The sequence below is a fragment of the Somniosus microcephalus genome, chromosome 21 (assembly GCF_052327205.1).
Source record: "Somniosus microcephalus isolate GS21.2 chromosome 21, FLI_Smic_1.0, whole genome shotgun sequence".
NCBI lineage: Eukaryota > Metazoa > Chordata > Chondrichthyes > Squaliformes > Somniosidae > Somniosus > Somniosus microcephalus.
This window is the reverse complement of record NC_141007.1, coordinates 48,312,332-48,326,944: the sequence shown is the minus strand read 5'-3', so window position 1 is coordinate 48,326,944 and position 14,613 is coordinate 48,312,332.

The following is a 14,613-nucleotide window of genomic DNA, read 5'->3' as shown; positions in this document are numbered from 1 at the left end:
ATATCAAATATTGAATAAAATTAAATCTTTTGACATTTAAGATTTTGTTTTCAATTACATGTGCCTCAATAATAATATTTGTAAATTTTCTGCCTGGTTTTGTCACGTTACCTAGGTTGTCATGGCGCAGTCTGGATACTGCCATTCCACAGGCGCAAAGTGAAAATCACAAGACGTAGTATCTGTCTCTCACACACACACAATTTGTCAATAGGAAATCTGGCTCAATTAAAGAATGCTTTACTGCCAATGTTCATGGTGCATTCTGGGTATTGTAGTTTCATAAGAGCAAAGACTACAACTCATGTCTGACATGTCTGACACTCAGAACAAGATGGCAGGTCCAACAGTTTTAAATAAATTGAACGATGTGATTGCTTCAAATTGTAGCGTTGAAATTGGTTGCCTTTCTGCAGGATCTTTCTTGATCTATATTTCACAGAATGAGTAAGTTCTTTATTGAGCCAATTAGAAATATGTGACAATTGATTTTTTTTACCATTATGGGCAGCCTGAAGATCTAATGTGTGACATGCTATTTGTAAGACTCTTAATTATATAGATTGCAATATTTCTCCACTCCAACATGAAGTCAGATAATACTACAATGGCCCTTATTTTACCTTTTGGTACCAATTGACGTTTCGAGTTCTAACGGTTCACACTCTTTCCAGCAGCTGCAATCCAAATGACATTAGTAAATTTCCTCCGCTGTTTTTAATAAAACATTGCAGTAATGCAAATCCTCAGTAGAAGCATTTTCCATTGCAAATAAGCTGTTTCGAATGGTTGGCATCTGTTGTTACTAATCGTACAGACTTTGCTTTGTTTTGGGAATGGATTTTGTATCTTTGCAATGAAACAGCAAGAGAGTCTGGAAGAAGTGTCTAAAGCCAGCAGGAACACAGATGGACTCGGGTTTAAGGTGACTAAATGGAATAGGGTCATTTTACTTGATCCTTTGAGTGCAAAAGGCGTCTTCAGTCGCAGTGGTGCACTGATCAATAAACTATTATTGCTGTTCATTAATCAGCTACAATATTTTACAGTTGTGTTAGCAATCTGCAGTGGAGAGAGACATCAAGTTGTATATATTTATCACATATACATGCAGTCAGAGTAAGGAATTCAAACCATTTTATACCTGTCCATATAACAAGTAGATTGTGAAATGATCTGCCCGGGGTAAAAAGTTAGATGCTTATTCCTTTCTAAAATAAATTTGATTTAAAATAGATATATCCTGAACACTTTGGTGCTATTCAGGAAATCAATTTGGATTCATGCTTTTAGTCCTTACTGCCTTCACTTTTTGGCATAGAGTCCACAGCAGTTTTAGAATTTTTTCCAGCATCTATTACACTGATTTAACCAGGAATTCTTATTGACAATACAATTAGATGACTGAAGCTTTCTCTTTCAAACTGCCCTAGCCAGAAGTACATTTTATTTTTATGTGACTGCAGATTACTTGGATGCCGTTGGGCATGTCAACAGGAATTTTGAACCCTATATTAAATTCTGTAGCAACATGTGACCTCTACAGATAGGGCTAGATCCTGCTCTTGGCAATAAGTGTGTGCAGTGATATTACTGCTGGTTACATGTAGTATTTTTTTTTGCTCAAGAGATTTGCCAGTAGTTCTGGTAGTAACATAAATACTGCCAGTCTGCATTTTGTGCTGCTTGCTGTATGCCAGCAATAAATTAAATGGTTAGTTTGATCCAAATAATGATGGTATGGTTGACACACATTGGCAATATCCAGTATTAATCAGTGGCCATGTTTTAGAAGTTGAAACTGATCTAGACAAGCCAGAACATTGTACCAAAATACTGAACAAACCTTTCCGTAGATTCTTTAAGTACCTATTTGTGTTGGGATCACGAATATCTGTGAGCACGTTTATAATGGAGTGAGACTATTGTATCACACGGTCCCAAAATGCATAGAATTTGTAATTGCAACATACTAAATGGCAGGCAGTTTTATAGTAATAAATGTCATGTGAATGTTACTCAAATTTCCCCATTAATATAGGCAGGGAAAGCACATATAAAGTTCCTTCCATTGAATCTGTTCTTAGTTCTGTTTAATGTAAACTGTCTGTACCACATTTACTATTATAGTGTTGAATATCAATATAATGGCTGAATTTCTACATTTCACTGCAGCTGCCTATAACTGTACAATTACAGGAATAATACTGATGGCTGTTTGCAGCAAAATGCTGAATATTTGCTAAAAGTGTAGAAAATATTACAATTGCAGAATTACTCATTGAACTACTGTACACTCACATTTAGCAAGGTCTCTTATAAACAGCCAGCATTTTATTTCCTACCCCCAGATATCAGGTTTAAATGCATTGTGACATTGAAAAAAGGAAGTACGTGGCAAGGAAGTAAGGTTGGGTTGGGTTAGAGAAGACAATACCTCCAAATGAGCAAGACTTTGTTGAAACTGAGTAGGACGATTCAACACCTTAATCCTTTGTGGCTCATCAGGCTGAGAAACACAAAAAAGGGGAAGATATTTATTTCCCTGTATATATCATTAATAATCTTATGTAGAGCACACATTTCCTGCACACAAACTTTACTTTCTGTTGCCATGAATGTTTAGTCATACTTTTCTGTCAAAAAATTAGCTTTGCAACTTGTCACGTCAACATTTCCCATTCAATTTTGCTGGGTCAATTGTCATGATGTAGTTTCAGGTTCTGGCCACTAGTTGGCTCCACAGAGTGAGTTTCTGAAGTCACATACAAAACTTATTCATCAATTGAGCACAGGCAAAGTCATAGGCAGTTTATTAACAGTAAATACATTTCTTGGAAGCAAGTTTTACCCCATTGTCTATCTTTACTTGCTGCATTTGTTTATTACGCTCGAGTGATGTATGAAAGTCAAACATTATTTAAAATAAATTTTAAGATTTGGATGTTGATGAACTATAAGAGTATGACCTTTTTTGAGTCATCTGTCACATACATCATATTCAACAAATTTCATGCATTTTATAGAAACTCATTTCTTATTAGATAAAGACATGTCACTCTTCAAAAGTTGATTTCATTAGCTGTGACGACTAAACCCAGACCCAGTGTTAAATTGGTGAGGAGCTGTTAAATTTCCTTTTCACAGTACAATGCCCCACAGTGATTTCAACCATTTACATACTGCACACAAACACACTTCATTCTCTACCAATATGAATGTGAGCTGTTCTTATAGAGGAAAACCCACAGACTGAATTTAATAAAGCAATCAAATTTAAACCAATGTCTCTACTTTGTCCAAAGTTTACTTTGTTGGTGAATGTAATATCAATGGCTGAATTCCTATATTTCAGTACAGCTCTCTATATCTGTGCAATTATGGCTGTTTGCAGGAAAGTTTCACAATCAATTTTCTGCCAATCCCATCCCACTAACTGCCATCTATGTGTTGCCTCCTTCCCAATAAATAAATATACAAAATAACTAGTGGAGTGCAATGGAGCATCAGTTTGCCTCAGTTGGTAGCACTTCTGCCTATACATCAGAAGATTGTGAATCTCAGCCCCGCTGCAGGATTGGAGCATGTGATGTAATCTGGCACTCCATTGCAGGGTGGAGGTAGTGCTAAGTTGGTCAAGGTTCTGTCCTTCGGCTGGTTTAGATGGCTGTTAAAGATGCCATAAGACTATTCAAAGAAGGACAGCCTAACTAGTTGTTATTTGTGAGATCGTCCTGTGTGCAAAGTGACTGCCTACACAATCACAGTCACTGTGCTTCCAAGTAATGAATTTAATAAAAAATGCTTTGATATTTTAAGAAATGGATATAGCACTATGTAAATAAATGTATCTATTAATATATTAAAAAGCAATTATCTGTGCAGATTCTTTGTGTCAATTTTTCCATTATAAATTCCTATATCTGCATTTATAATAGCAACCGGCAGTGTGAACTGTTGGACTATAATTACACCATCCTGCCAGTGGTGTTGCTCTAGTGTCTCAGTTTTGCATTTCCCAACACTTCAGCCTGTACTACAGAGAAGCTTCTATGTCCCAACTGTAGTGTCCGCGTATCAATAACACACAGACTGCAGGAGAACGGTAATAACAGGTGTTTACTGAACAGAGGGTATGCTGGAACTAACTGTACAAATTACTACACGGTGTTATATACAGGTGTGGTCACTACTGGTACTGCAGTATACAGGGGCTGTAAAAGATAGTTCCTCTCTTAAAGGTACATACATTACAATTCCTCCCCTTTTAGATAAACAGTACATAACATTCATTTAACAATTAAATAATAACTAATTACAATTACAATTTTCTTTGTACTATATACATCAGCTGAAAGTAATCATTTATAAATTCAGTCTTTGAGGAGGCTTCCTGATCCTGTCTGGATAGCGCCTTTCTCGAGTATCCTGTTCTTGCGGCGGAGTCGATTCTGGCTCATTGTCATTGGTTGGTTCGTCAGCTTCCAATACCACTGATTCTGAGGTAGACGCAATCTGTACTTCGGGTTCATCACCAGGTACGTATGGGCGAGGCATGGGATTGACTTGTTCCTGTGACTCTAGAATCTGGTCAACATGGCGTCTCACGATGCTCTCTCCAACATCCACTGTGTACATTAGTGGTCCCTGCCGTGTGCATATCGTTCCTGGCTGCCATTTTTCTGTTCGGTAGTCGCGGGCCAAGACTGGTTGCCCTAACTTGAAGCTCCTGGTTGGCTTCTCATTGATGTGCTGGAATTGCTTATTCTCAACACCTCGTCTTATGTTTGGTTTGAGCAAATCCAGGTGACATCTTAACCTTCGGTTAAAGAACATCATGGCTGGAGCTTGGTTGGTGACTGCATGTGTCGCATTCCGGTAAGCAAACAAGAAATTATCCACCTTGTGTTGCAGTGGTATGTTGTCGTTATACATCGCCTTTATTGCTTTTTTAAAGGTTTGAACAAACCTCTCAGCCAATCCATTTGTGGCTGGATGATATGGGGCGGATGTGTAATGCTTTACCCCATTATTCCTCAAAAACCTCCGGAAATCCTTGGACACAAACTGTGGTCCATTGTCGGAGCAAATCTGTTCTGGCAAGCCATTCCTGGCGAAGATGATCCATAGGACTGCAATAGTTTTCTTCGTGGTGGTGGAGGACATTTTGATGACCTCTGGCCATTTCGAATGTGCATCCACGGCGATTAAAAACATTGAGTCCATAAATGGACCAGCAAAATCAATGTGTACCCGTTGCCATGGAGATGAGAGCCACTCCCATGGGTGTAGCGGGGCCTGTGGTGGAGCGTTTTGGACTTTCTGGCATCCTGTGCATCTCTTGGTCATTTCCTCGATTTCTTTATCGATTCCCAGCCACCACACAAATGCCCTGGCTAGGCTCTTCATTTTTACCCCTCCCAGATGACCCTCATGAAGCTCATTGAGCACTCTATCTCTCAACTTGGGTGGAATTACCACTCGGGATCCACACATCAAGGTCCCCTGGCATACTGACAGCTGTTCTCTCCTTGGCGAGAATGCTGGCAACAGTGAGTCGCCATGTGCTGGCCATCCCTTCACCGTCAAATCATAGACCCGAGAGAGTGTCGGGTCATTTTGGGTTTCCTTCGCTATACTTGAGTTTGTAACAGGTAGACATTCGACTATGGTCGAGTGGAATATCTCAACAGGGTCCACTGCAGGTGCTTCCTCCGCCGTAGGCAGCGGCAGGCGCGACAGCCCATCAGCATTTCCATGCTGTTTCGTGCCCTTATACTCTATGTCGTATTGATGTGCCCCTAGAAAAAGGGACCATCTTTGCAGCCGTTGCGCCGTCATCACCGGAACGCCCTTCTTTGTGTTAAAAATGGAGACAAGAGGCTGGTGATCAGTCAGTAAGGTGAATTTCTGCCCGTGCAGATAGTGATTGAACTTCTTCACCCCCCACACCAGGCTGAGGGCCTCCCTGTCAATCTGGGCGTAGTTACGCTCGGCTGAGGTTACCGAGCGTGACACAAAGGCTATTGGCCTCTCTGAACCGTCAAGGAATTTGTGCGACAGCACCGCTCCAATGCCGTAGGAAGACGCATCACATGCCAACCGAATCGGTAGTGTTGGATTGTAGTGGGCCAATACTTCTTTTGAAGTGATTAGGCATTTACATTTCTGAAAGGCACGCTTACACTCATCACTCCATTTCCATGCTACTCCAGTTTGCAGCAGGGCATTCAATGGGTGCAGAAATGTAGACAAATTTGGCAAGAACTTATGGTAGTAGTTCACCAACCCGAGGAACGACCTCAGCTGCGACACATTTTCCGGTGCTGGAGCCTTGACTACTGCCTCAATCTTGTCTGGGGACTTATGTAACCCCTCTTCATCAATCACGTGGCCACAATACGAGATTTTTTTCCTGAAAAACTCGTATTTGGGGCGGTTGGCTCATAGCCCATATTCTTGTAATCTAGTGAGCACCTGCTCCAGGTTGGCAAGGTGTTCACTGTCATTTTCGCCCGTAACCAGGATGTCGTCCAAATAACACTGGGTCCCCGGGATCCCTTGCAGGACTTGTTCCATCACCCTCTGCCAAATAGCCGGAGCTGATGCTACCCTGAATACCAGTCGGTTGTACTGGTAAAGACCTTTGTGAGTGTTTATCGTGAGGTATTTTCTAAATGCTTCTTCTACCTCCATTTGTAGATACGCTTGGGCCAGATCAATCTTCGTAAAGCGTTTCCCTCCAGATAGTGAGGCGAAAATATCTTCCCTCCGCGGAAGTGGATATTGTACTGTGTGAAGGACTGGGTTCACAGTTACCTTAAAGTCCCCACAGATGCGAACCTTCTTCGGCTCCCCAGGCATGCTGCTCAATGATTTCTTCATTACAGGAACGATGGGTGTGGCCCACTCACTCCAGTCCACCTTGGACAGCACACCCGAACGCTCCAGACTCTCCAGCTCTGCTTCGACGGCTGGGCGGATCGCATACGGTACCGGTCTGGGCTTAAAAAATTTTGGGTTTACGTTATCTTCAATTTTTATCATTGCCGTTACGCCTTTTAGAGTCCCAAGTCCTTGCTGGAACACCTCTTTCGCGTCAGTTAGAATCTTTGACAGTCGTCCAGGTGTGACGTCGTCATCCTTTTTGTCAGCCACAGTTAGCCCCTGAATGGAATGCCAATCCAATTGTATTTTTCGGATCCATTCATGTCCCAATAATGGTGGTCCTCCATCTTGTAGTATATATAGATACAGTTTCTGTGTTTCCTTGCCGTTGTATTTAACGGGCACCCTTATTTTTCCTCTGGGGTAGACTTTTTGCCCCGTATATGTCTTCAAGACAATGGACGTGTCCTTCAAGGGTATGTGTGAGAATAGCCGCTCGTAGTCTCGTCGATTCATGACTGTTAAGGCTGATCCTGTGTCCAATTCCATCTTTACTTGGGACCCTGCTATCATGAGGGTGACCCAAATGGTTCGGTGATCCTCCTTTGCGATCATGTTGTGTAACTTTAGACAACTTAGTCTCCTGCTCCCGGAGTCATTATCACTCTTCTGATCTTCTGAACTACTGTCCGTCATCTTTTGTACTTTCTTGTACTTTTCCTTAGTAGTTCTTTTAGTGTTGGTTTTCTTTCCCGGCCTGCAGACTCGTGCTATGTGTCCCACTTTTCCACATTGCCTGCATACTTTGTCCTTAAACCAGCAATCCTTCTGGTCATGGGTTGTTCTGCCGCAGCGATAGCACTTTTCTGCTCCATATGCCATTTCATTGGTGCTATATTCTTGCGGTTTCTGTTGTATTTCCGCAGCTCCCCGTGCTGCTGCTTCGTAGGATACTGCCACGCTGAAAGCCTTTTCTAGCGTAAGGTCCTTTTCCGAAAGTAGTCGTTTCTGGGTTCCTTTACTCTGGAGCCCGCAGACAAACTTATCCCTTAAGGTATCTGCCAGTCCTGCTCCGAACTGCCAGTGTTTCGATAACTTGCGTAGTTCCGTAAGATAGTCAGCATTACTCTCATCTTTGTGCTGGTTTCTTTTATGGAACTTGAATCTTTCTGCTATCAGCAGCGGTGTAGGGTTTAGATGTTCCTGTAAGATATTGACAATCTCTTCAAAGCTTTTCTCCATTGGTTTAGCTGGGGTAATTAAATTCCGCAATAGGCTGTACGTTCTCGCGCCCATCAAATTCAATAATACCGACGCCTTCTTTTCATCGGCCACCTCATTTGCCTTGCAGTACACTTCAATTCTTTCCACATACGTGGTCCAGTCTTCTATTTCGTTGTCGAAAGCAGTGATGCTGCCACTCTTCAGCATCTTGGGTGGTTTAAAATGGCGCCTCCCGCACTTTTCCTTCTTCCCCAATGGATTAAAATGGCGCCTCCCGCGCTTTTCCTTCTTCCCCCTGCTGCCAATGCTGCTCCTAGCGTTCTAAATAGTAATGGTGGCGCCCCGCGGCTTTCTGCGCGTCTCTCTTTTATTAATTAATTTTCTTAGTTTTATTCTTCTTCGAAGCTGTCCACTGCACGTCTCTTTTCCTTCCCCCTTTTTTATTTTCTTTAACGCTGCCCGGCTCTTGAGCACCGGCCGCGCCCTGTGCGCTCCACCCTCTCTCTCTCTCTTCCTTCCTGACGACGCTGCTCGGCCCCCTTGCAGAGCCGCTCGATCGAGCTCTAGCCCGCCGCAGTCCGGGAAGGGTCAGCGCACTACCTGCTACCAACCCGATTTGCTGGAACACCTTGACTGGAGAGCCAAGCCCGGTCTGAACTCCGATGGATCACTGGGCGGTTGCCCACGGTCGACGCCCGTTGCTCTGGCTTCGACCTCCAAGAAGCTTCTTTTCAGGGATGGATCCCCGTGAGGTGATGCAGTACTGCAGGTGAGTTTGAACCTGCTCGTTGCCACTGTAGTGTCCGCGTATCAATAACACACGGACTGCAGGAGAACGGTAATAACAGGTGTTTACTGAACAGAGGGTATGCTGGAACTAACTGTACAAATTACTACACGGTGTTATATACAGGTGTGGTCACTACTGGTACTGCAGTATACTGGGGCTGTAAAAGATCGTTCCTCTCTTAAAGGTACATACATTACACCAACCAACTCTACTTTTCTGCTTCACAAATTGCCCTATGTTTGTCCAAGTACTATATAAAAATAAGGGGCGAATAGCTGACTTTAAAATGGGTGCTGAGCTACTTCTGTACACCTTAACCTAGTATCTTCCCACCCCGCAAGCACCCCTTCAACCAAAGACTATACCTGGTCTTCATTCTCTGCTGTACAATACCACAGGTTGACTAGTCATATATAACAAGGAGTCATAGCCCAGTGTAATCTTTAGGTGAAGTGGGGTTAGAAAGCAGGTGATAATTGGACTAGGGTGCCCAGATATCATTTAGTCTCCATTTTTAAGTCATTCTTTTTGTCCATATTTTTCTATATCTACCATAAATATAATAGAAACTTCCTATATAAACTTAACACACTGTAAATACAAGCGACTGTCACTATATAGTAAAAATAAGACAAATATCCCCTCACATACACAAACATACAAATAACAATAAGCACACCCCACACGCAAACACAAATCATATTAAAAAATAAGATAAATTTCAACCCAAAACACATCCCCATACCATGTAAAATAAGATGAAAATCACCTCACACAAATACAGTAATATGGTATACAATAAGAAAAATAATCCCCCACAAAAACATCACTGAACAATTAGAACCTAAAGCAGTGAGACAATGATCACCATTCCAGGGAGGCCCAAACAGTGGATGAAAAATGTGGCCTGAAATAAGCAGTAGTGGGACAGGTGCAAGAGTGGGTGCAGATATTGGGAAGGGCAGGCGACATGAACACAGGTCTGACAGCAGCTGAAGAACTCCAATGTATAAGCTTCAGGGTGGGGACTGGATGTTCACAGGTCCAAGAGTGGGCAAAGAACTTTTATGATTAACAATGCTTGTGGGAGTCATAACTAGTCACTGATTGAAAAGCATGCTTGTCGCTGTTAAACTTTTCATTTTCTAGTGCTCAGATAGCTTGCCTTCCTCTCCCACTTATGCTACCTTGCACGCCATTGCCCTCCCGTGTTATTGCTGTGCTTTTAGTACATGATATATATTTTATATTTTATTTATATATCCCACTCCAGAGGCCTGAGCACATAATCAAGGCTGACAGTTCAGTGCAGTACTGAGGGAATGCTGCACTGTCAGAGGTGCCATCTTTCGGATGAGATGTTAAACCAAGGCCCCGTTTACCTTCTTAGGCGCACAGCAAGATCCCATGGCACTAGTCGAAGAGTTCTCCCCTGGCCAACCTTTATCCTTCAACCAGCATCATAAAAACAGATTATCTGGTTATAACCCCATTGCTGTTTGTGGGACCATGCTGTGTGCAAATTGGCTGCCACATTTCCCTCGTTACAACAGTGACTACACTCCGAATGTACTTCATTGCCTGTGAAGTGATTTGGGATGTCCTGAGGTTGTGAAAGGCACTATATAAATGAGAGTTCTTTCTATAGCTATATAATTATATATAAATTATATATAAATATATAGTTATATGTATATAAAGAAAATCTGACATGTCTTCTCAGTGATTTAAGCAAGCTTATTCCCCTTCAGAATCAAATAGTTTATTTTTCAATCAACTTAAATATTAGGTCATAGTCGCTTGTGAGATATAAATGCATTTCTTGATTTCCCAATAAGTATCTTCCAGCTATAGAGAGTAATGAATGACAATGTAATAGGACTCTTATTTCCAGGAGAAAATTAACTAATTCCCTCAATAGCAGTGAATTTCAGTTCAAGTGACTTATGGTTTGTGCATAAGAAGGTAAATATAAATACAGTAATGTAGTGTATGTACCTTTAAGGGGAGAACTACTTTTTACAGCTCCTGTATACTGTAGTACCGGCAGTGACCACACCTGTATATAAACCCAGGGTAGGGATCTGTACAGATAGTTTCAGAGTAACCCTCATCCAGTAAACACCTGTTGATTGTTCCCTGCAGTCTCTTGTCTAATTATTGAAGGACACACAACATCAAGATACACGGATCTAACATTGGCGACGAGAAGATTCAAACCAACCTGCAACTCTGCATCACCTTCCAGGGATTCGCACCTGGAGAACAGTGAAAGAAGAAGGCTGAGTCTAGAAGCACGGGCGTCGACCATCCAGCGGAGACTTGAGCATCGCAGGGGAGGCTGTTGAGAGCTGGGCTTGGTTTTCCAGTCACGGTGGTCCAGCGAAACGGGCTGGCAACAGGTATGGCGCAGACCCTTCCCGGACAGCGGCGGCTAGAGCCGACCGATGGCACAGAAAAAGGCAGAGCAGCGTCGACGGGAGAAGAGAGAGGGTAGAGCGCACAGGGCGCAGCCGGTTTTCAGGACCGAGCGGCATCAACGAGAGAGAGCAGAGCGTAGCCGGTGTTCAAGGGCCGAGCAGCGTCAACGAGAGAGAGAGGCACGCAGGAAAACGCGCAGAGCGCAGCCGGTGTTCAAGAGCCGAGCAGCGTCAGCGGGGAAGAAAGGAAAGCACTGGAGACGCCATTTTGAGCCGCAGCGGAGAAGAAGGGAGAGCGCCGGAGACGCCATTTTGAGCCAGTCTAACCACACCCAGGGATGCCGAAGAGTGGCAGTGTCACAGCGTTCGACAATGAAGTCGAAGATTGGACGACATATGTCGAACGCATAGAAGTGTACTGTAAGGCGAATGAAGTGACAGATGACAGGAAAGCGCTGGTATTGTTGAATTCAATGGGTGCAAAAACGTATGGCTTACTGCGAAACCTAATAACCCCAGAGAAACCAGTGGAAAAGGATTTTGAAAACATAGTGCCAATCCTACAGGACCACTGAGACCCCACACCGCTGCTGATAGCGGAAAGATTTAAGTTTCATAAAAGGAACCAGCATAAAGATGAAAGTAATGCTGAGTATTTAACGGAACTGCGCAAGCTATCGAAACACTGCCAGTTTGGAACGGGACTAGCAGATACTTTAAGGGATAAGTTTGTGTGCGGGCTTCAAAGTGAAGGAACCCAGAAACGGCTTCTATCAGAAAAGGATCTTACGCTGGACAAGGCTTTCAGCATGGCAGTATCACACGAAGCAGCAGCACGGGGCGCGGCAGAGATACAACGGAGACCGCAAGAATATGGCACAAATGAAATGTCATACGGAACAGTGAAATGCTGTCGCTGCGGCAGAACAACACACGACCATAAGGATTGCTGGTTCAAGGACCAAGTGTGCAGACAGTGTGGAAAAGTAGGACACATAGCAAGATTCTGCAGGTCGGAAAAGAAAACCAGCAGCAAGAAATCCCCACAGGAGAAGTACAAGAAGGTACATAAGGTGACGGAGAGTAGTGCAGATGAACAGAAAAGTGATACAGGCTCTGGAAGCAAGGAGCTGGGTTGTCTGAAACTACATAATGTGATCAAAACGGAGGATCACCAAACTATCTGGGTCACGCTCAAGATAGCCGGAGTCCAAGTGAAAATGGAATTGGACACAGGATCAGCCCTAACAGTCATAAACCGAAGGGACTACAAGCGGCTATTCTCACATATACCCTTGAGAGATACAGAGATTGTCTTGAAGACGTACACGGAGCAAAAAGTCTACCCCAAAGGAAAAATAAGGGTGAACGTTATATATAATGGCAAGGAAACACCAAAAATGGACCTATATGTATTGCCAGATGGAGGACCACCACTACTAGGGCATGAATGGATCCGGAAGATACAGCTAGATTGGCATTCCATACAAGCACTGACTGTAGATGCCAAAAAGGATGACGACGTCACACCTGGACGACCGTCAAAAATGCTAACTGACGCACAAGAAGTGTTCCAGGAGGGACTTGGCACACTAAAAGGCATAACAGCGACGATCAAAATAGAGGAAAATGCAAGCCCAAAGTTTTTTAAGGCCAGACCGGTACCTTATGCGATCCGCCCAGCCATCAAAGCAGAGCTGGAAGGTTAGGAACGTTCAGGAGCACTGTCCAAAGTGGACTGGAGCGAGTGGGCTACACCCATTGGTCCTGTAATGAAGAGGTCATTGAGTAATACACCTGGGGAACCAAGGAAGGTTTGCATCTGTGGGGACTTTAAGGTGACAGTGAACCCAGTCCTTCACACTGTACAATATCTGCTTCCACGGATTGAAGATATTTTCGCCTCGCTATCCAGAGGGAAACGCTTCACTAAGATTGATCTGGCCCAGGCGTACCTGCAAATGGAGGTAGAAGAAGCCTCGAAACAGTACCTCACGATCAACACTCATAAAGGTCTCTACCAATACAACCGGCTGGTGTTCGGGGTAGCATCAGCTCCGGCTATTTGGCAAAGGGCAATGGAACAAGTCCTGCAAGGGATTCCAGGGACCCAGTGTTATTTGGGCAACATCCTGGTCACGGGCGAAAATGACAGTGATCACCTCGCCAACCTGGAGCAGGTGCTCGCTAGATTGAAGGAATATGGGCTCCGAGCTAATCGCCACAAATGCAAGTTTTTCCAGAAGCAGATCTCGTATTGTGGCCACGTTATTGATGAAGAGGGGTTACATAAGTCCCCTGAAAAGATTGAGGCAGTAGTCAAGGCACCAGCACCGGAAAATGTGTCACAACTGAGGTTGTTCCTCGGGCTGGTGAACTACTACCATAAGTTCTTGCCGAATTTGTCTACAGTACTACACCCACTGAACACCCTACTGCAAACGGGAGTACCATGGAAGTGGAATGACGAATGTAAACGAGCTTTCCAGAAGTGCAAAGAATTGATCACATCAAAAGAGGTGTTGGCTCATTTCAACCCAGCACTACCAATTCGGTTAGCGTGTGATGCATCACCCTATGGCATTGGAGCGGTGCTGTCGCACAAATTCCCGGACAGCTCGGAAAGGCCAGTAGCCTTTGCGTCTCGGTCACTAACCTCAGCCGAGCGTAACTACGCCCAGATTGACAGGGAGGCCCTCAGCCTAGTGTGGGGAGTGAAAAAGTTCAACCACTATCTGCATGGGCAGAAGTTCACCTTGCTGACTGACCACCAACCACTTGTCTCCATCTTTAATCCAAAGAAGGGCGGTGATGACTGCGCAACGGCTACAAAGATGGTCCCTTTTTCTAGGGGCGAACCAATATGAAATAGAGTATAAGGGCATGAAACAGCATGGAAACGCTGATGGGCTATCACGCCTGCCACTGCCTACTGCGGAGGAAGTACCAGCAGTGGATCCTGTTGAAATATTTTATTCGACTATAATTGAACGCTTGCCAACTAACACTAATATAGAGAAGGAGACCCGAAATGACCCGACACTGTCTCGGGTATATGACTTGACGGTGAAGGGATGGCCAACACATGGCGACTCACTGTTGCCAGCATTCTCATCCAGAAGAGAACAGCTGTCAGTATGCCAGGGGACCTTGATGTGTGGATCCCGAGTGGTAATTCTACCCAAGTTAAGGAAGAGAGTGCTCAATGAGCTTCACGAAGGCCATCTGGGAGGGGTGAAAATGAAAAGCCTTGCTAGGGCTTATGTGTGATGGCCGGGGATCGATCAGCAA